Source organism: Leptonychotes weddellii, chromosome 3, assembly GCF_054177405.1.
Source record: "Leptonychotes weddellii isolate Sample4059 chromosome 3, ASM5417740v2, whole genome shotgun sequence".
Classification (NCBI taxonomy): Eukaryota; Metazoa; Chordata; class Mammalia; order Carnivora; family Phocidae; genus Leptonychotes; species Leptonychotes weddellii.
This window is the reverse complement of record NC_138371.1, coordinates 47,367,726-47,392,137: the sequence shown is the minus strand read 5'-3', so window position 1 is coordinate 47,392,137 and position 24,412 is coordinate 47,367,726. Positions and strand designations below refer to the sequence as shown.

The following is a 24,412-nucleotide window of genomic DNA, read 5'->3' as shown; positions in this document are numbered from 1 at the left end:
AAAAAAAAAAAGAGGGCTGCAAAATTCTACTTGTCCCAGGTCCCAGGATTGTTCTCTCGTCATCACTCTGGATTTTAGACATTGTTCAAATAAAAAAAAATTGCTTTTTTTTTATTCTTCCCAACCTGACTTTTTCTAGTAGCAAACTATAATGTTAAAGCTAACGGAATACTCAAAATTCAAACATTTAAAATATTAACGAAGAAATTGAATCTCTAAAAGATGGCAACTTGTCCCAAATCAGATTAGTATGTAGTGACAGAAAACACAATGGTCAGGATTCAGGGCTCCTGACACTTGGCTCTGTTCTTCTCATCATGCTACGTCATCTCTCTTAGTTAAAGAAACATGTTATAAAATTTGAAACTCAAAATACGGCATTGATGGGATAATTCTGTAAAGTTCACTCTATTGATTTATTCAGCCACTAATGTATGCATCAAATATTCAGTGAGCATTGGGGATTGGCCCCTTACCCTAAGCAGCTGACCTTAAGGAAGCTCATAGGAGCAGGATTATAGACTAGTACAGAGAAATGTTGTAAATAGGCAGTAATTGTACACATTGGAAATCCAACAGGAAAGAAATGTCTTCTGACTCATATTTTTTTGTGCCCCCACATATTCCTTGGAGAGGGAGAGAGAGGAGGGCTAGTCCTGGCTCTATCAGCTACCACAGAAAATCTCTTATCAAGCATATTGACCCCCCACCCCCACCTTTCTTATTCAAACTCAAAGGAGGTAAAGAATGTTAGAAACTTCTTTACTCCTGAATCCTCCTCTGTATTAGGGTTCTCCAGAGAAACAGAACCAGTAAGGATATATAAATATCCATATATATAAAATAGATATGCAATTATGGAGGCTGAGAAGCCCCAAGATCTACAGTCCGAAGGCCTGAGAACCAGAAGAGCTAATGGTGTAAATTCCAATCCAAGTCCAAAGGCAGAAGACTGATGTCGCAGCTTGAAGACCATCAGACGGAGACAGTTAATTCTCCCCTACTTAGCCATTTGTTCTATTTAGACCTTCAACAGATTGGATGAGGCCCACCCACACTGGGAAGGGCAACCTACTTTACTCAATCTATAGACTCAGATATTAATCTCATCATAAATATCCTCACAAACACACACAGAAATAATGTTTAACCAAGTATCTGTGCACCTTGTAACCCAGTATAGTTGACACGTAAAATTAACCATGATATTCACCTTCCTCCTCTCCCCCTCTGTCTCCTTTTTCATCACTATTTTAGATCAAGGTTCCCCAGAAGCAAACCCTCAGATAAAAATTTGTAGAAAAGTGGTTTACTAAGAAATGTCCCCAAGAAAAAGTACAAGTGGAACAGACAGTAGGATTGGGAAGGAGAGGAGGACAAGGGAAGGTGCAATATTAAGCCGAGTTCCAGGGAGCTTAACTTTGTTCCAGGGAGCTTAACTTTGTCCCAGTCCCATTAGGAAGCTCTGGAGGCATGCGGGCCACCTCTCAAATTGCCCCGGCCCAGGTCTTGGGAACTGGTATATTTATAGCCACACAAGGTCAGTTGGTGGCAACAGGCTGTACCTGGAGGACATAAATCTCCAGGTTCTTTCTGTTCTCCGTCCAGATAGGAAAAGTAGGCTCTGTTAGCCTGAGGGTGGTTTGCTGATGAGGTGTCAACAGGTATGGCTTCTGGAAGTTAAAACACCATATCCAGGAATATCTAAAGGGAACTAAGGGAGTTTGGCAGAGCACAGACATGAGCCACAATTTTTAGCAATGACCTCTTAGCAATGATTACAGTAATTTCACTGTCATCAAGGACTCCTGCAGAGGATACCGGACTGTGTTTTCCACACAGAGTATTATTCAATTTTCATGTCAAACATATGGTACTCAGTATAATGTCCATTTTACAGGTGGGAAGACTGACGCTCAGAGTGAGTTAGTGGCCTGCAGGAAAAACATAGCCTGGATACAGTCCTCCCTTCTCCCAGATGCTGCCTGTCCTTTGCTCCATGTCCTTGCCCACCGCTCTGAATTATCTGGTGAAACCATTACTATTTGCCATGGAAGAAAATGAATAGAATGCCAACATATCCATTTGTGGTAGGGAAAATCTGTCTAATTATTTAGAGTTATACTCTCATATGTCTGTAAACTGCCCAGGGCGTAATTCTGCATTAATTCAAAGCAAAACTTACTAGTTCTGTTAAAGAGTAATGTACATCTAAGCTGGAAAACAAAAACATCTGCAATTTCCCCAAAAGTTTATTTTTTAAAGCTCCTTAAAAAATGCAATACTGGGCTGATGGAATTTTTTTACACCCATATTTACACTCTGGGTTTGAGAAATTTGCTGAATATAAAAGAAGTCTTTAGACTACAGAGTGTAGTGTTATTTTTCAGTAACAAGACATAGCATTTCCAAATTCAGCCATTCACTCCTAAATGTAAAGAACAAGTGGTTAAAAAAAAAAATTACATGTGTAAGCCATACATGCTGGGAACTTCCAGCATTGGTGAGTCATATAACTACCTTCTGAAGGCTCTCAAAGGGACAGCTGTGTGTTTCTTAAACAAAAATAAATAGGTTTCTATACTCCATTACTCCAGAGTTAGCAATTACTTTGAGTTTGTCATTAAAAATGCATATAAGTGAAGATATAATTAGGCAGATTTAGAAAGCTTTATGTTTTCTGTAGTTACTGTTTTGCAAAAGGAATTTTATCAAAACAATTTATCCCTCTCCAATGTTAATTTTGAAAGTGACTTAGCAAGGGATACAGTTCAACCAAATTATAGCATCCCTTTAGAATGGATCTCAGGTTGTTTTTCTTCATGAGTGATTTCCTCACTCATCATACAATTGATATTTTTGAGTTACTGGAATTTCTCAAAAGAATTGAATAAGTGAAAATTGTGTTAAGAGACATCTCCCAAATTAGAGTTTTCTAATTATAAATGCAGAGAGAAACTAGAAGTTTGATAAATTTGCATATTTGCACAATATTGAATGTTAAAAAGTTACTCTGAGAATTCTTTCTTATTAATTTTCACCTTGTATTTTAACACGTATCTGGCTTCTTTTATTGTTGTGTCTAGCATTACTTTACATAGAGCATTGCACTTCAAGGAATGCTTTTGCATGTGTGGGTATATTTAAAATTACCATATAATGGTGTGGAGATGAATTCTTGCAGTAATTAGGAGAAAGACAGCTTGAAGCACCTAAATTATGTGGTTACAACTGGCCCTCTTCTAGTCACCCTCATTTTAAAAAACGGAGCTAAAAGAAGTTATCATGTTTTGTGAATTTGTTTCTTTTTTAATTAAAAAAGAAAGTAATGTTTTAAAATCTCAGTGCAGACTAGAAGAAGAGCAAGCCATTTCAATATAAGTCCCTTAATTTTCTGGCATTTCCTGGGTTTTTTTGGACACTGGTGAGTGATGGTTATTGTTTTCCCATAGTGGTATCATATGCATGTGACTTCTGAGTGCAGGAAACCCCTATACACACACACACACCACACACACATGCACATAGAGGACCCACACACTTCTTTCTATCCAGTGTCCATGTCCAATCCCAGGGAATCTCTCTTTCCTTCACCCCCTGGGGGCCCTCCCCTCCCCAATCACCCTGCAGAATGTCTTCAGGGAGTGAGGAAAGAGTCTCTAGACAAGGCATTTAAAAGCCTGTTTACCAGCTGGAAATCTGAAGGCAGAAGAAAGGGAAAAAATGTGGAAAAAATTCAGTAAGTTATTTAGCATATACTGCTATCTTCTGTCTCCACCCACAGTATTTTACTATGAGGTCTTTACTTTTTGGATATAGCACATCAGTACCAGTCCTTCAACCCATTCTCCCTCTTATTTTTCTGAGAGTCACTTGGCTGAAATTCAAGGAGGTAGAGCTCTGTGGCTAATCCCCAAAACCATGCAGGAGGCCATGGTGCGTGATGTATGCAAATGCGGGGCATGCGGGAGGACCACAGTGAGCAGAAGGGCATGGTAATACTGTAGTAACAATTTACATCTTCTCTCACCACCTAGCTAAATAAAGAGAAGCCAGTTTTAGACAAAGTTATGTAAATTCTTTTTTTTTCTAATTGGTGGATTTCCTCACTTTGATACCATGTCATCTTTACTGAGTTTTAAGAACAGTAGACTGATTTCTAAAAGCTTCTTATCTTGAAGAAAAAGGATCAAGATTTCAAAACATTTGCAATTGGAAACCTTTAGTAGAAAAACTATCATAATGAGCAAAAGGGGTAAAAAGGTGAAACATGTGCAAAGCAGATGTTATACTCAATTTCATGCCAGAACAAATTAAAAATCAGAGCCTCACTTTGTGATTTAGATGATAGACAATCTATACAGATGTGTGTTGGCTGAAAAAAATTCTCCAGGCAAACTGGACTTTCTTTCAATGGTGGGAACCTACTTTCCTAATGTAACTGGGCTTAATTACTAAAACAGAAATCTCTTGGGCGCCTGGGTGGCTCAGTTGGTTAAAACAGAAATCTCTTCCTTGTGTCAAGATTGTCTCCAGTGTCCAAACCTTGATATTCGATCAGCACCTCATGCAAATGAAAGGCCTGTGCATCAAATGGAAAAATATGATTAGAAAATTTAAAAACATTTTCATAAAGAATAAAATATCCATTACTGCTTGGTAATTTAAGATGTATAAAAATACATGCATTGGGCATCAATGAAGTGCAAAACATGTTGTTAGAACACCAGATGGGTGGTCAAACAGTAACAAAAATATAAGACACGGTTTGGATGGAGGGAGACAGCCTTAAACCCCAAAACAGCTTCAAAAGGACAGTCACTGCCTGTGTAGATGCTCATAGGTCTTTTAAAAATGTGGTGTAAGCATCCCGACCCTAAGGGGATTTCGATGTAACGAGATACATTTGAATTAATAACCTAGAGATTTCAAGTATTCTTTATAACCATCATCATTAAACAAAAATAGGATTTCTTAATTTGGGGTCTATGAGTATTTTCATAGATGGGCTTCAGAGGGTCACTGACTCTTCTAAAGTTGTTTACATGTATATTTGTTTGTTTTGAGGAAAGAGTGCATGGCTTTTATACATTCTCATGAAGGTCCAAATATTAAAAAACCGTGTTGGAGAAAATAGAACTCCACTAACTGTAGGAGACAAGAGGATTTATCTCATATAAAAAAATGAACTGTGCCACCCACAGAAGCTTTGCAAATAGCCCGAGTGTACAACAAAGTACGTGCTGCATTCAGGCCTTCAGAGGAGTATGCTACGACAACACCAGTAACATATTTTCCATTTGGGTTGATATTTTAGAAGTCTGAGCTCTTTGTCATCAGACACCCTCTCTTTACAATCTGAACAATTTAAAGAGCCTGGGAACTAAGCATAGGTTGCACCATGTTGTACATTATTGGCAATTACTCAAGAAAGAGCTGGGAAGAGGAAGGAAATAAATAAATATGGGCTTGACCTGATGTTCAGGGGATATTGACACAGATAAAAAGAAGGGTGAGGCCAAGTACCAGGCTGTGAGTTGCAAAGTAATAAAATTTAATTCAATTTAGCAACATTTTATTTGTTTAAAATTTATTTATTTATATATTTATACATATATTTATATAATTATTAACATTAACTATTAACCTATTACATTGGTTCCTGGTGGGAAAATATGGAAACTTGAAACGTGGTGGCCACCTTACAATTTTTCTTATTTCGGGCGCCTGGGTGGCTCAGTTGGTTAAGCGACTGCCTTCGGCTCAGGTCGTGATCTCAGGGTCCTGGGATCGAGCCCCGCATTGGGCTCCCTGCTCTGCGGGAAGCCTGCTTTTCCCTCTCCCCCTCCCCCTGCTTGTGTTCCCTCTCTTGCTGTGTCTCTCTCTGTCAAATAAATAAATAAAATCTTTAAAAAAAAACAATTTTTCTTATTTCAACACAGGAATAACTTGTCAAATAATGAAGAAGTCAAGATTTGGGTATTGTTTGTTTCTTGCTGATGAGAGGATGTTAACAAGTGACAAGCACAGTATGGTAGATTTGCATTATGTCAGTTTAGCTAAGCTAGAAATAAATTTTCCAGAATTCCCTGCTTGCCTACTTCCATGTTAATGTGAGATGCAAGAGACATTGTGTGTGAAATTTGGTAGGTGGAAACGAAGCAAAAGGCATGGTCTTCTATGCTTAGAAAGTCAGTCCAGGGCACCATGCTCTACTCACCTTGTTGGTGAGGGCTATGGTGGGCCTGCAGCTTCTTAGTTCCTGCCAGACCTTCAGCTGCTCTGACTCCCCAGCCAGGTGCATTCTGAGCTAGTTTTGTGATGAGGAGTATGAGTTTCTCCTGCAGCACACCCACACCATCCAAGTTGGAGGCCGTGAGAGATTGACTTTAGTTCTGGTTTCTCCTTTCATATTCTTCTTCCTTACTGCTTACCCTGCTGACTTCGGGCCAGCACCAGATGCAGAAGCAACGGTCTTCAAAAATTGTTTAACCAGCTCCCACAATCATATAAGGTCAACCCCCATTATAAATTCCTTTTCTGTGTCATGCATAATGGTTCTGCTTTTGCTAAATGATTTCATATACCCACACGTACCCATATAACCTGAGGGATATACACAGAAAAAGGATTTAAGTTAGGGGTAAATTGTTAAAGTCAGAAGTAATATTTTTATTCTTTTTAAAACTGATGCAAGCTAAACCATTTCTCATGCAAATGTATTAAAATTTATAAAGAAAAAAACATTTAAAAATAGTTTTGTGTTTTCCTGGGCTTAGGCAATAATTAGAAACAACAAAAACTCTTCTAAATCAGTTTTAGTTTCCATCACTTTTTCATATCAGATACTTTCTAATAGGAACTTGAAGAACCAGAGCTTACTTTCTGCAGAGAAAGTAGAGAAAGGGAAAATCCAGGATCTGCATAGAGTCACTCTCTGAACTCTTTTTTATTTCTCGAAGTTGACTGGGAAGGACACTAATCTTTTTCAGAAAAAAAAAAGATCACATCGTATTAAATGTAATTAGTCAGAGCTATCATTAATGGAATTAGATGACTGTTTTATACCTAGCGAATCCCCTTATTTGCTTTTCCAAATGTTGGTAGAAGTTAACTAGATACCACATTGGTCTAATAAAAGAGGGTTTATGGAGAGAATCACAGAATAAGTTGAGAGTCATTGGATTTTAGGGAAGAATTTGTTAGAAGGAATAAAAATCAAGGCAAATTAGATTGAGTTAGAGAGTATTGATTGAGGATGAAAATTTTATAACACAAGGGTAAAAATATAGCACTCTCTACCCCTTCCTCTTCTCTCCCTCCTTTCTCTCTTGATACTTTAAAGTGCATATGATACCCATTCGTAGGTTACATGGCCTTCCAGCTTGAGTGCCACTGACCAAATGGCTAGTGTCTCTTAACACAGTTATTGAGAGTATTGATTGTAACAGCTCAGCCAATGGATTGGTTATGGTAGGGGAGGGTTTCCACTCTTGATCCAGTCATCTCTGAGCAGGGAACAAAGTATAAAAAGTGGCTGCTACATGGTAGTGGGAGGGCCTTCTCAAATAAGATATGGCCTGGGCAGGCATTCTAAGATAGTTTCCACTCTATAGTATTTTCTTCGTTATCCAGTAGAAAGCAATTGTACTCAAATGCTATTTTTTTAAAAGATTTTATTTATTTATTTGAGACAGAATGAGAGAGCACATGAGAGGGGGGAGGGTCAGAGGGAGAAGCAGGCTCCCCGCTGAGCAGGGAGCCCGATGCGGGACTCGATCCCGGGACTCCAGGACCATGACCCGAGCCGAAGGCAGTCGCTTAACCAACTGAGCCACCCAGGCGCCCCCAAATGCTATTATTAAGTAGAGAATCAAGTAACTTTCTTGGTGCTTTCCCACTCCAGAAGTGACGATTGCTTGGATAATATTTTATGAAAGCACGGAGTCTTCTGGTAATAAAAACTACATAAATATTAGATATAGGGACGCCTGGGTGGCTCAGTCGGTTAAGCATCTGCCTTCGGCTCAGGTCATGATCCCAGGATCCTGGGATCAAGTCCCGCATGGGGCTTCTTGCTCAGAGGGGAGCCTTCTTCTCCCTCTGCCTGCCGCTCCCTCTGCTTGTACACATACTCTCTCTCTCTGTCTCTCTGACAAATAAATAAAATCATTTAAAAAATATTGGTTATAACCATTATGTCTTTCAATATTTTTTTATTGTCTTGAAAGGCCAGTTAAAAAAAATCTTCACTCTAGGTAACTGTTTGATTTCCTTATCGATCAGGGTTCAGATCACCCATTCTCAAGTTCGTAATAAATATGTGGCAATAATTGTAAGAGTTTTTATGATGTATATTGTCTCTCTGGGGTTGTGCTTCTTCCTGCTGAATGATAGAAAAATGTTATGCTCCCTCAAAGTTCATGCAAACAAAATGTTCCTTTTAACATTGAGCCATAAATAAAATAAATAAGACATTTCTGACAAGCATGAAAATTAGCACAGTGGGATTGAGAAATAATGCACATGAAGAATAATGAAATTGCAGAATGCTACAAGCATGAGGGGCTTTAGGGAACATTTAGAGATTAAGTCATCCAATCCAACCCTTTTAATTTCCAGATTAAGGAAATGAAGGTTAATGGAGATTAGGTAGCTTTCTGAGAACTAGTTTGTATGTAAACCAGTCCTGGGCCTTATAATCTTAAATACAACCAAAATAGCAAAATCTTCACTTAAAAAGTACATCAGAAAAATGAAAATATTTTCCGTATTCTCTTTTTCTCTTCTTGAAGCGTTATTGTTCATTGATGTGACCATACCATTTAAAGATATAAAGGGAAAATTGGTTGAACCTTCTCTGTCTGTATGATTAGAAAAAATCATTCAATCTTTTATTCAAAGTGACTTTTTTACCATAAATTGCTGCATAGTATATTTTTTTAATCAATTTTTCTTGAGAATAGTTTTAAGAATACTTATGACACTTATTGACATAATTAGCTGTATCTTTGACTTTTACAAAATCAGAATTGGGAGATTTCAAGGTTGAAGAGAAGATTAAAAGAATAGTACCAGACTTAATTTCCAACACAGACTGGCACTGAATACCAAGGGCAGGAATCATATTTAATTTATTGTACATTCCTAAAATATTGGGGATGCTGGCAAGAACAGAGGAAAAGCAGTGAGAGCTTTAAAGTGTTCAGGCAGAAAGTGTCCTAATGCACTATTTTGAACTTACATGAGCCTGAAATACTATCACTATACCATGATCCCTGTCAAAGGGTAACATTAAAAAGTTCTAAAATTCAGAGTAAATGAAACATAAAACTTAATTGTTGAATCGATATATCAGGGGAAATAGGCAACAGTCATTTTAACATTGAACCATATGCAATTGTTTGTATATTGCCTTTTCTCCCCTAGAGACATTCTGGCTTCCTTCCCATTGGTCAAGTCTCCTGGCTCATTTGTAAACTTAAATTTTACCCAGGGAAAGCCTTTCATGTCTATTTATATCACATTCTGCTTTCATTTGGTTTATTTAATGATTTATTAAATGCATTAAGCATAGTGAAATTCCTATGAGAGTTGGAACATATGAATAAAATTATTTTAAAATTATATTTATGTTGTGATTTATAGAATTGCAAATTGTCAAAGACATAAGGGATCATGGTAAAGTAGCACACAGTTGCTTGGAGCCCACACATTACCCCAAGACCTCACTTAAAAGCTGGTAATTTCCCTGAAACAGCCCATAGGGGAAGCATATGCAAGACAACTCACAGCACATGGTTTGAATAGATGTGTCTATACTGTGAAATGCCAACTCGAGGAAGGTATTAATGGAGAATATGAATACAGGAGCAACTTCTTCCCTTGATTCAGAGCCTGGCCCCATTTTTATCCATTTTTTTTTTATCATCTATCTTATTAAAGGGAGGATGAAATTTTACTCAAGACCAAACACTTTCCCCTTTAAAGTGTGAGCTAATGGATGTATTATGTAGAGAACAATATAAATGCATACCTCTTTTATTAGTTGATGGATTTAAAAAGTAGGAAAACAACATTTGGTAGCTATGTCAACTTGTATAGATAGTGAACAAGTCACTTAACTTTTCTGTGTATCAGTGTCTTTAAACAATTCAATTATTAATTTAACAAGTACTGATTGTCTACTAGGTGTAAAACATTTTGCTAATCCCTGGGGTAGAGGAGAGGAGTGAGTGATGAGAAGTAAGCCTGGAAGGGTATGCAGATGTCAGATTTTAAAGGGCCTTGTATGACATTCTAAGCAGTTAGGATGTATCCCTTTGTCTGTTAGGTGTCATTAAAAGATTCTAATTGAGGGAGGAGCATGATTAGGCCTGGCTCTTAGAATTAACACTGTGACAGTAGCATACAGGATGGATGGGAAGAGGACAGGTAGGAGACAATGGTAATTAATTGGAACGGAGATGATGGTAGCCTGAACAATGGCCATGTCAGTGGTGATGGAGGGAAGGGATGGTTTTGAGAAATTGTTAGGGAGTCAATCAGTAGCATTTATGATTGATTAGATGGTGAAGCTAAGAAGCAACATGACTTGACAGTGATTGATAAGATGCTGGAATGACTGATGGTGATTTCTGGCTTGTACAAATTGGGCATATATGGAACTTCCATAACCCCGATATACTTTTATACCAATAAAAGTAACTGTTAAAGAAGATTGCCAGTGTCATCTATCCAGTTAAACATGTAAAGCAATAAAGTACATTTTAAAGGTATGCATGTAATGAAAGCAAGGTTAAAAACTGCATTCTATTGTTTCACTTTTGCTAACAAATAGCTTGAGGAAACAGGTATAAATTGTCAATCTTTATAGTTCGTGTTTACAGGAATAGCCCTCATATCCCCATGGAAATGAAGAACAGGCTTTATAGAAAATTCCATACAAAACTTTGAGGTCTGCCATGACAGGACTTGATAGACTAGGGCAACTGAAAATTCAGTTTCTAACTCCAGAGAGCAAATGTTAAAAGATAGAATTGATAAATACTTGACTTCAACTAATTCCTTGAATATCTAGCCATGCATTTCATGTCATCTATCATTGTGGTTTCTCAGCACTTGGAAATATGAGCCCTGAATAAAAATGTAAGGGACCACCTGTCTTCATGGCAGTATTCCAAGAATCTGCAGCCTAATTTATGCTTACCACTAGCAGGAAATGTAGATGGCTACCTTCTAGTTGCCATCCTCAGACCCATCTTTCAAAAGAGAGTATTGCAAAGAAACTAATCTTATGTTAAGGCAGATATAATAGAGTGTACTTCTTGTGCATGGCAAGCTAGAATTAGGTGTTAGGATCTGAGGAGGCACTTAGAATGGGAGGGAAATCAGGTAAGATATCTTCACTATAGATATCTTCTAACATCTCTGTTAGCCATTTGACTTGGAGTCTAACATGATATGATAGTGATGCGGTAACCCAATAGTGAAGCTGACCAGGAGTATTGCACTTCAGTCTAGAAGAGTTCGGTAATATGAGAGTAATTTCTTTTTGTTTAATAGGTAGTTGCTTTTTTTTTGAAAGTTGATAATTTTTTGCCATTTTTTTCCTCATAACTGTGAACTGAGCTCTTGGATTGTTATGGTATAAAGTAAAAAGTCACAGCTTCTAATCAGTAAAGTACTAAGCTCTGTTTGTAAGATAGAATTTCACTGACTGAAAATGGGAAATAAAGACATTTATAACAATTGTTTATGATTTCAAATTATACCATCAAAATTGATAGAGTTTAGTAGTGTCTTTAATATCACCATGTTTAAAACTTACAACATATCACAGCGGTTAGTATATGGGATTAAATTAGGACCTAGGATCAAGTTTCAAAACCTGCATCTGACATTTGCACTGTGGATCAGTTATTTAACCTCTCTAAACTCTCATCACTTCATCTATAATACAGAAATGATCAGAATTACCTCATCTGATAAGGGAGCTCAAAGTAAATGCTCGTAAATCCTTGTTGGTTAGTACTAGTGCCAATAGTAGTAGAAATGCTAGTAGTAGAAGAAAAGAAGTAGGACATCCTTCCTTGTCCCACAAAATAATTAAATGAATTTATTTAAAAAAACTTTAAAAATTATAAATAGAAGAAAAGAATCAGGATTTATTTATTTATTTATTTTAGTGTATAGGAGAAAAAAAGGGAAGTCAGAGACCATAGTGTGAGGTTGTGTTTGTACCTCTGTGGGTTTATATGAGGGGGTATGTCTTTGTACATCATTAGAACTAACATAGTTACTTTTTATGCATTTTATGACAACAATGGGTCATGTTCTTAACAATATATTCTTGAAACAAAAACAGTAATGGGTTGTTTCTTGTTCGATCCTTTCACAAAATCCCAAGTCGTATTAATAGTCAACTCAATGAAGTTGTCCATGAAGAACAAATTTCATGCAGTTCTACCATGTAGCCTTTTCCTGGTCCACTTCATTAATTTAAGGAAGTACTTACAGCAAATTAAGAGATAGGTACAGCCAACTCATTTAGGAAAATATTTTCAGTTGGCATTCTAATGAGAGCAGCAGGTTTGAGCTCATCATCCCCTGAAGAAGGTTAGATTCACAAACTTTAGGAACAAAGGAACAATTGGGAAACTTGGCATCCTTGTGATAATGTAAGAAGGTCAACCAAAATCCTCAGCGGATTACTCAATATAAAAGACTTTTAATAATCATGGCAAAGAAAAACTACTTATGCTGGGGTTATTTTTCTTTAAAAAAAAGTTTTATAATTGCAAAATAGTGCTTTCTATTTTTTTTCCGATTTATAGGCTGTTTCATTCATAAATACATGGCTTCAGAATTTCAATGTGAGATAACTGGGGCACATCATCACAAACACTGAAGGCCAGGAAATCTTAATCACATTAAGTAGCAGTACTGCATGTTGAGAATTGTTAAATTTGCTGTTTTGGAGAAGATTGGGGAAAATGAGATAAAGACTGGGGAAGTGACAATAAATGTATTTCTTTAATTTTTTATTTAATTTTCTATTTAAATGAAAACACAACCACGTCAAATAACAACAGTATGAAAATATGCTATGATTCTAGTAATTTTTACTAGCATTCTAACTAAAAAGAAAAAAAACATTTTTGGGAGAACAAAACATACAAATTTACCACAGTGGTACCCATTGAAGTAATGTAAAGTCTGTTCTCTCATAGCTCTTGCTCACTTGAATGATGGTGGTTTCCTTTATTCAATACTGAATGATCAGTAATCAGGCATGTTGGTCAAGAGCAAGGTTGAACAATTAAAGAGACTAGGAACGGGTTTCCTAAATCTACTTTATTATATAACTGGGTTCCTTTTTTTTTTTTTAACATTTTTTATTTATTTATGAGAGAGAGAGAGTGGAGCAGAGGGAGAAGGACAAGCAGACTCTGCACTGAGCAAGGAGCCCAACCCGGGGTTCGATCTCAGGACTCTGAGATCAAGACCTGAGTTTAAACCAAGAGTCAGATGCTTAACTGACTGAGCCACCCAGGCGCCCTCATACCTGGGTTCCTATTAAAAAAACAAAAACAAACAGATTATGGCATCATTCCAACCTACTGGATCAGAATCGGGGTTGGGGGGGGGAAAGTTGTTTCAAATCTGTATTTTTAACAAGCATGCTAGGTGAATCTTATAATCAGGCAAATCTCAAGACAACAAACTGAAAAATCCTTCTAAGAAACATTTTGGAGGTGGCCTTTGCTTTAGAAATTCATTCCCCCCACATCCATACTCTCTCATCCTTCAGAACCACAGAACAATCCATATATGCTCATTCAAAATATCATTGCTAACAATTGGTGTACTTTTTCCTCCTGCTCAAAGAATTCATTCAGATTACAATCTGCAGAGGTCTCTGCTATTTTTTGGTCATACTTGCATTTTGTGGGTAGATTTTTCACTCACAATTCCTGTGGTCTAGGATTCATGTTGCTGAGCACTACACTTTGCCCTAAGGAAATATAGATTAAAATCTGGTTTATTCTAGTTTTATACATTTAACACATTGAGATATGCCCATTATTTTCCCCGCTTAACAAATTGATACAAGACACAAGATAAATTATGGGAATAACTGCCCAAATTGTCTACTTTTTGTATCTTTTTAAGTACTTCCAGGTGCCAAAGAGGTTTCTGGTTCAGTTTCCAGATTCTAAGTTTGTTTTTTCTTTCTTTCTTTCTTTCTTTCTTTCTTTCTTTCTTTCTTTCTTTCTTCTTTCTTTCTTTCTTTCTTTCTTTCTATCTATCTTTCTTTCTTTCTTTTCTTTCTTTCTTCTTTCTTTCTTTTTCTTTCTTTCTTTCTTTCTTTCTTTCTTTCTTTCTTTCTTTCTTTCTTCTTTTTCTTTCTCTCTTTCTTTCTCTCTCTCTTCCTGTAAAAGGTATGATGATACTTTAATTTGACATCTAAATATCACTATCAGGCCTTTCATTTAGACCAACTACCAGCCCAATAGGATGCTTCTATGGGCTCAATTACTAAGCAATGTTGTAGGAGTCTGATCACTCCTACGCACAAAAACACAAACTGAAGTGTTTTCTTCTTCAAAGTGATTTTTCTGTTAAATATCTAAGTAATCTTAAATAATCTTTAGCCATGCAAAGAAGAGAATTTAATTGTTACAAAATACTTATGAAATGCTTTATAAAATAGTGTCAAGAGAACAAGACCGATCTCATATCTCTACCCTATAACGTCTTCTTTTAATGTAGGTGTGCTCAGTTCTTAATTATTTTTTATCTGCTTATTTATAATGAGGATTACCTCATTCTTTTTTAGCTACTTTTAGCAAGAGTGAACATAGCTAGTCATTCACTCAATATCTTCTTACCTTGTGATCTAACAGTTTTCACTGATGAAAAATCATATTTCATATAATTTTCCAAATTATAATTACTAAATACATCAATTCTGAGTCCACTTCATTTAGAAGTGGAGACATGTCTTGTAGTATAAAAGTACAATATACTCTTATAAAAGATAATCCTTTTTTTTGGTTGCTATATATTTATTTATTTTTTATTTTTATTGTTATGTTAATCACCATACATTACATCATTAGTTTTTGATGTAGTGTTCCATGATTCATTGTTTGTGCGTAACACACAGTGCTCCATGCAGAACGTGCCCTCTTTAATACCCATCACCAGGCTAACCCATCCCCACACCCCCTCCCGTCTAGAACCCTCAGTTTGTTTTTCAGAGTCCATCGTCTCTCATGATTCATCTCCCCCTCCGATTTCTCCCCCTTCATTCTTCCCCTCCTGCTATTTTCTTCTTCTTCTTTTTTTTTTTTCTTAACATGTATTGCATCATTTGTTTCAGAGGTACAGATCTGTGATTCAACAGTCTTGCACAATTCACAGCGCACACCATAGCACATACCCTCCCCAATGTCTATCACCCAGCCACCCCATCCCTCCCACCCCACCCTCCACCCCAGCAACCCTCAGTTTATTTCCTGAGCTTAAGAATTCGTCCTATCAGTGAGATCATATGATACATGTCTTTCTCTGAAGATAGTCCTGTTATAAGCCAGATGCTCCATATCCCTGAATACTCAGTGAAAATCATCTTAGCAGTATATTCCTGGAAGAGAGTGCAGGGATTTATAAAGGAAACATCACTATTTATTGTTTAACACACACTTTCACAGTAAGGGCACTATTTTCAGGAGGGTGACTTGGTGTCAAATAATGGATCCTTTAACTGGGTGTACTTGTGATTTTCAAATCCACATATTTCCATATGTGACTTCAGTGCAATACTACTTGGCTTTTAGTATTTCTTTTCCAGAGATATTGAAGGTCTTTATCAAGAGGATCCTTGAAACATAGCCACCTGACCATTGGAAAAAAGTCCTCCACCCCACAGAGGTGAAAACTTTTCAGGTTATTTGATTTCATTTGATTGAATGGGATAATCTTCTTCAGAGTTGATGTGGTCATATTTCATAACACAACTGGCACAAAAGATAGCAATACAGAAAAGCAGAAAGTCAAGCCTTCAGTTATAAATGTTTCTTGTGGCAGTGACCCTTTGTGAATTTTAAAATTGAATTTAAGACCCCTCTTTGTCATTCTCCATATTTTAAATCTGGGTGAATAATTTTGCCCCTCGAGTCAAGGCATTTTATTATATGACAAAGCATTTTAACTATGTGTTTGTGAGCCCAAATACATCCTATAACAGGGCAGTAGGAGTGATGGTTTAAGATACTGTTTATTGGAGGAATTCTTATAAAACAAATGATTTTTCATATCTTATATCAATTTCAGAATATATCTGTTAAAGATATCCAAAATCTGTATGTGCATACATATGTAGTTTATAAATTTACTTGAACTTTTCTTCATCAAAGGGAACAGGATAAGCTGTGTTTGTGTTTGAAAATATTAAATATCCAAAGAGCAACATTAATCACAAAAACTAAAATTGTACATTTGTATACTATTTTAAATAAGCATGTTATGTGGAAATATATATTTTTAAAAACTGAATATTTTATAGCATTAATTTCTTAATAGACCCAATCTGTAAAATCTTATTGTTCCCAAGACTTTCTAATAAAAGTAACTTGTCATTCAGTTGAGCCATCATTTATTAATAACTGTTCATATGAAGAAACTATATGGGATACAAATATGAATAAGGCACCATACTTAAGAAAGTAGCACATACAAAAATTATAGTTGATCTTTTTGAAAATAATTTTTCTAAGAATTAAAAAATATCATATTTTTCTCTCAAATGAAAGTATCTTTAATTTTTCTCCTGATAATAAAGCAAATACATGTCCATAGTAAAAATAATTCAAGCAAATACTGTTCTGTGTAGTAGTAAGGGAACCTCATCCTTCTTTTTTTTTTTTTGAAGATTTTATTTATTTATTTGACAGAGAGAGAGGGAACACAAGCAGGGGGAGTGGGAGAGGGAGAAGCAGGCTTCCCGCTGAGCAGGGAACCCAGTGCGGGGCTCGACTCCAGGACCCTGGGACCATGACCTGAGCCGAAGGCAGACACTTAATGACTGAGCCACTCAGGCACCGGAACCTCACCCTTCCTGAACCTCCTAATCTTTCAATCCTCTCCCTGCACCCTACTCAATGCTCCAGTACTCCCATTCTACAAAGGTAATAAAAGTGTGATGCATATGTACACATGTATATCTATGTGCTTGCACATGTGTGCATTTGCATATGCAGCACTTGGTATGTAGTTCAGTGCCTGACATGTGATAAGCACTCAATAGATGTAATTGAATTGTAATTGATATGTGATGCAATTGCATATTTGTTTAATAACTTTTTTTGTAACTAAAATCTTTTATCCTGTAATATGGCAGAAATTTATTTTCATACAAAATCATATAGATCTCTGTTAAATGTTTCAGTGGATATTTAGCATTCATTTTATTATTATATCTTAATTTGTTAACCAGATTCTTCTTTTTTATTTTATTTTTTTATTTTTTTATTTTTTTTTTTTTTTGTTAAAGATTTTATTTATTTGACAGAGACTCAGCGAGAGAGGGGAACACAAGCAGGGGGAGTGGGAGAGGGAGAAGCAGGCTTCCTGCCGAGCAGGGAGCCCGATGCGGGGCTCGATCCCAGGACCCTGGAATCATGACCTGAGCCGAAGGCAGACGCTTAACGACTGAGCCACCCAGGCGCCCCTAGATTCTTCTTTTTTAAATTGAGGTATAATTCACATACAACACTATATTAGTTCCAGCTGTACAACATAATGATTTAATATTTGTATGTATTGTGAAATGCTTACCACAATAAGTCTAGTTAGTATCTGTCACCATACATGATTACTGATTTTTTTTTCTTGCAATGAGAACTTTTAAGATCCAACTCCCTTAGCAACTTTCAAATAGGCAATATAGTCACCATGCTGTACATTATTACATCTTCATGACTCATTGATTTTAAAACTGGAAGTTTGTACCTTCTGACTCCCTTCACCATTTCGCCCAATCCTCACCCCCAACCTCAGGCAAATACCAGTCTGTTTTTTGTGACTATGAGCTTGTTCTTTCTTTTTTCAGATTCACATATAAGTGAGATCACACAGTATTTGTTCTTCTCCGTCTGACTTATTTCACTTAGCGTAATACCCTCAAGATCCATCCATGTTGTTGCAAATGGCAAAATTTGCTTCCTTTTAAATGACTGAATAATGTGCTATTGTATATGCAGCTGACCCTTAACAATGCAGGACTTAGGGGTGCCAATCCCCCATATAGTCGAAAATCCAAGTATAATTTTTGACTCCCTTCAAATGTAACTACTAATAACCTACTTGACTGGAAGCTTTCTAGTAACACAAATAGTTGATTAACACATAGTTTGTATGATATATGTCTTATATACCTTATTCTTACAACAAAGTAATCTAGAGAAAAGAAAATGTTAAGAAAATCATAAGGAAGAGAAAATACATTTACAGTACTTTACTATATTTATAAAAAAAAAATCTGTATATAAGTGGACCTGTGCAGTTCAAACCCTTGTTGTTCAAGGATCAACTGTATATACCACATTTTATGTATTCATTCATCTGCCAATGGATACTTAGGTTGTTTTCATACTTTGACTAATGTAAATCATGCTGCAGTGCAAATAGGCTGCATATGTCTTTTCAAGTTAGTGTATCTGTTCCCTTTGGATAAATCCCCAGAAGTGCATTGCTGGATCATATGGTAGTTCTATTTTTAATTTTTTGAGGAATTTCCATACTGTTTTCCATGGTGAATGTGCCCATGTACATTCCCACCAATGGTGTACAATGGTTCCCTTTTCTCCACATCCTTGCCAGCATTTATTATATCTTGTCCTTTTGATTATACCCATTTTAACAGATGTGAAGTGATATCTCATTGTGGTTTGATTTGCATTTTCTTGATAATTTGTGATGTTGAGTGTATTTTCATGTACGTATTGGCCATCTGTATGTTTTCTTGGAAAAATGTTTACTCAGATCCATTGCATACTTTTTAAAAAATTTTATTGTTTGCTTGCTGTTGAGTGGTATGAGCTTTTTATATATTTTGGATACTAACCCTTTATCAGATATATGATTTGCAAATATCTTCTTCCATTTGGTAGGTTGCCTTTTCATTTTGTTGATGGTTTCCTTTGCTGGGCAGAGGCTTTTAGTTGATGTAGCCCCATTTGTTTATTTTTGCTTTTGTTGTAATTGCTTTTGATACCAAATCCAAAAATACCATCACCAAGACTGATGTCAAGGATCTTACCACCTTTGTTTTCTTCTAGGAGCTTTATGGTTTCAGATCTTACATTCAAGCCTTTAATCCATTTTGAGTTAATTTTTGTGCACGGGGTAAGATAGTGGTCTAGTTTCATTCTTTTGCATGTGGCTGTTCAGTTTTTCTAGCACTATTTACTGAAGAGACTGTTCTTTACTCATTGTATATTCTTGGCTCGTTTGTTATAAATGACAATGTATACATGGATTTATTTCTGGGCTCTCTATTCTATTCCACGATCTAAGTGTCTTTTTTTATGCCAATACCATACTCTTTTGATTACTATAGCTTTGATGGGATTTTGTTTTGCAGTTTCCTTTCTTTTTTCTTCCACATTTTTATTTAAATTCTAGTCAGTTAACATATAGTGTAATAATGGTTTCAGGAGTAGAATTTAGTGATTCATCACTTACATATATTACCCAGTGCTCATCATAACAACTGCCCTCCTTAACTATAGCTCTGTAATATAGTTTGAAATCAGGAAGCATGATGCCTCCAGCTTTGTTCTTCTTTCTCAAGATTACTTTGGCTATTTGGGGTCTTTTGTGGTTCCATACAAATTTTAGAATTATTTGTTCTATTTCTGTGAAAAATGCCATTGGAATTTTGGTAGGGATTGCATTGACTCTGTAGATTGCTTCAGGTGGTATGGACATTACAATATTAATTCTTCCAATCTGTGAGTACAGAGTATCTTTTCATTTATTTGTGTCTTCTTCAATCTCTTCATCAGTTTTCAGAGTACAGGCTTTTAATCTCCTTGATTAAATTTGTTCCTAGGCATTTTATTCTTTTTTATGCTACTGTAAATTGGATTGTTTTCTTAATTTCTCTTTCTGATAGTTTTTAGTGAATAGAAATACAACAGATTTCTGTATATTGATTTTGTACTCTGCCATTTTACTGAATTTGTTTGTTAGTTTTAATATTTTTTCAGTGGAGTCTTTAAGGTTTTCTATATATGATATCATGTTATATACAAATAGTGACAGCTTTACTTCTTTCTTACCAATTTGAATGCCTTTTATTTCTTTTTCTTGCCTAATTGCTCTGGCTAGGACCTCTAGTGCTATGTTGAATAAAAGTGGTGAGAGTGGACATTCCTGTCTTGTTCCTAATCTTAGAAAAAAAGCTTTCAGATTTTCACCCTTCAGTATGATGTTAGTTGTGGGATTGTCATATATGGCATTATTATGTTAAGTTACATTCCTTCCATACCTACTTTGTTGAAATTTTTTTATCATAAATGGATGCTGAATTTTCTCAAATGCTTTTTCTACATCTATTGTGATGATCATATAATTTTGTCCCCTTCATTTTGTTAATGGAGTATCACATTGATTGATTTGTGGTTGTTGAATCATCCTTACATCCCTGGAATAAATCAACTTGATCATTGTGTATGATCCTTTTCATGTATTGTTGAATTTGGTTTGCTAATATTTTGTTGAGGATTTTTGAATCTATATTCATCAGGGATATTGGCCTGCAATTTTTTGTTCTTGTGGTGTCCTTGTCTGTTTTTGGTATCAGGGTAATGCTGGCTTCATAAAAAGATTTGGAAGTATTTCCTTTTTTATTTTTTGAAAGAGTTTGAGGATTTCTCTTTCTTCATAGAATATTTGGTAGAATTTTTTGGTAGAATTTTGGTACTGGACTTCTGTTTGTTGAGCTTTTCTTTTAAATTACTGATTCAATTCCATTACTAGTAGTCTGTTCAGATTTTCTATTTCCTCATGATTCAGTCTTGGAAGGTGGTATGTTTCTAGAAATTTATCCATTTCTTCTAGGTTATTCAATTTGTTGGCATATAATTGCTCATAATAGTTTCTTATGATCTTTTGTATTTCTGTGGTATCAGTTGTAATGTTTCCTCTTTCATTTATGATTTTGAGTCCTCATGTTTTCTTAGTCCAGCTAAAATTTTGTCAGTTTTGTTTACTTGTTATTTTTTTTCAGTTCAACAATTATTTATTAAGAATTCACTGACAGCCAGCTCGTTTTTGCTATTCCTGTTCCCTCCAATTCTTTTTGTCACAGGATTGAGGAAAACAATTTGCCCCATATAGCATCATAAGCAAAGATAAGTTAGGGAACCATATATTACATTCCATTTAGTGCTCTTCCTCAAGTTTCATTAGAATCATTATTTGTCTTATACTCTATCCAGCAGTTCGTTGCTGAATGCATTTCAGTGTTCACTCAAATGCTGGTTTATTCCATTTTCACATCCCAGAACAGTGCAGGCAGTCCTAGTTTATATCCAAAATTCATTCCTGGAAACCATACCATATAGAGATCTGTGGTAAGACAAAGCAAATGCCCCCTTAAGACTAGTGTCATAACTGAGGGTCATAGTCCTTTTCCAGTCTTTTTACACTTAAATCTAATTCATCTGTTTCATCCAAATTATTCCGATGCATTTATCCTTTCAGATAACTGAACATTCTTGTATTTATGTATTTTCTCATTTTGGTTAAAATGAATAATATGTATAGGTTCATCTAGAGAGAATATTTTTATCAATTTTAAGTCTTCCTATCCTTTACAGAAACATGGTAGGCTTTTCCATGTATTCAAGTTTGCCTTTATCTCCTACAAACAGCTTACAATTCTTTATATGCTTCTTGTATATTTCTGAAATCATATAATATCTTTGCAGATATCCCTGGAAAACTCTTGGGAAGAATTGCCTTTGGTTACATTCCCCACCTCTGAATAAGTCACCATGGCCAAGGGGAAGTAGCATTTAGGCTTAGTGAAGAACTCCACTGAGGCCAGGGAGAGAGAAGGTGCACAGGTTGGTGGTACACCCAATCCAAATGGCATGACTGATCAGGATTACTATGGATAGAGTTGGGGTAGAATCCTAAAAAACGAGATGTTAGGTAGACAAAACCAAGTTCTTAAAGAACCAGAGAATAGCCACTATATTTTTTAAGACAATTTAGTCAGACATTGAGTTAATTACTTGATCTGTCATTGTAGATATTCTGATCATAGACAATAGATCTAGTTAGGATTATAAATATTTTATTCTGTATTTCCTACATCTTTCACCATAATGCAACAAAAATGTCAATTCTGTAGAATCAAAAAGTAAGAGAAAAATTTATAGCAAATATTTCTTCTTTTGGTGAACTATGATTAATCACAAGTACTAGCTCACCCTGTCTATGCACTTTAATACCAACCCCTCTTCTCCTCTCACCTTGGTAATCATCACTTGTACCTACACTGTCTCATGAAAAATTAGCAAACTGGAATAAAGAAACCTAGACTTTCACAGCAAATCAATGTCTTTACAAAGTTGTATACCAAACATTATTTTAGAGAATGCATCTTTCTCCATTTTTCTTTCTGTTTTATTTAAGTTTTGCTTTTTTTTAACTTGGCTTGGGGAATACAAGAAAAAGAAGATTTTCAAATTTCTTTTTTATCTTGTTCTCATACAGATCTCTATTTGTGCTTCTGTATCTTAGGTTTGTTATATAACACTGCTCTGGAAATTTTCTTAAGGCCACATTTTAATTATAGGATTCAAATCCAGTACCACTTGGGGTTGTAAATATGTGTACAGAGACTTAGGATAAGAAGTAAAAATTAAAACAATATTTTAATTTCCGTCTTGGGGCAGACATAGCAATGAGGGGAACAAGTGACCTAATGACTAAGGTTTAAACTAGGTTACTATTAATGGTTAATTGCTTCTCCATGGAAATAAAAATGATGAATGTTAATCTATAAATTAATTTCTACAGACTTGCAGTAATACATTGATACTTCTGAGTCATTTCTGAGGTGTTATTGCTTGTGTTTAACAATAAAATAGGAACTGATGGCAGATAGCAGTTTACAGAAGAAAACCATTAACTAACATAGATTGATGTATAAGCCTCCTGTTTCTATACTGCAGGGGATATGAACTAATAAAAATTTAATCTCTAGCACATTTTATAAGCTATAAAACGCTGTGTATATTTGAAGTTGTGCTACCTCAAAACACAAGAGAAAACTCAGAAATAGTTTACCCTAAGAGAAAAAGGGATGTGATGAAATATTTAGAAATCAATGAAGATACTTCTTTAAGAAACCAGTAATTATAGAATGTCCAATATTTGGAAGTGATGCCCTTAATATCACTATATGATAACAGATTGATTACTTAACAAAGTTAAAATAGCAATAATAATAGCAAATGATGTTACATGTGAATAACAAGGATTTTTGTTTTGGTTTTGAAGAAAATAACACATGCATTTATATTTTAATTAAATAAAAGAAAATATTTGTTTTCTTTTATTTAATTAATAAATTTTATTATTGAGAGCAATTTTAGCTTCCCAGCAATATTGAGTGGAAAGTACACAGAGTTCCCTGTCCCTACTCCACATGCATACAAATACAACCTCCATCACTATCAACATTCCTCACATACATTTGTTATAATTGATGAATCTACACCAGTACATCATTACTACCTAGGGCCCATAGTTCACCTTAGGGTTGACTCTTGGCACTGTATATTCTATGGATTTTGACAAGTGTATAATGATATGTATCTACCACTGTAATATCATACAGATTAGTTACACTGCCCTAAAAATCCTCTGTGCTCTGCCTATTCATCCCTCCTTTCCCCGTAACCCCTGGCAACTACTAGTCTTTTCATTATCTACAGTTTTGCCATTTCTGGGTTGTTGTTCATATAGTTGAATCATATAATATGTAGTCTTTTCACATTGGCTTCTTTCACTTAGTAATATGCATTTAAGTTTCCTCCATGTCTTTTCTTGGCTCAATTGCCCATTTCTTTTTAGCACTGAATAATATTCTATTGTCTGGATGTACCACAGTTTATTTACCCACTCACCTACTAAAGGACATCTTAGTTGCTTCCAGGTTTTAGCAATTATAAATAAAATTTTATAAACATCCATGTGTAGGTTTTTGTGAGGACATAAATTTTCAATTCATTTGGGTAAATACAAAGGAACAGGATTTCTGGATTACATGGCGATAGCATGTTCTGTTTTGTAATAAATGGCCAAACTATCTTCCAAAGTGGCT

The 24,412-nt window shown here is 35.5% G+C and overlaps 1 long non-coding RNA gene across 4 annotated transcripts in view; it reads left to right on the top strand.

The window, feature by feature from the left end:
* LOC145720510 (uncharacterized) overlaps positions 1-24,412 on the top strand; it is a 284,127-nt gene that overhangs the window by 138,920 nt on the left and 120,795 nt on the right. The gene's annotated exons all lie outside the window — the stretch shown is intronic.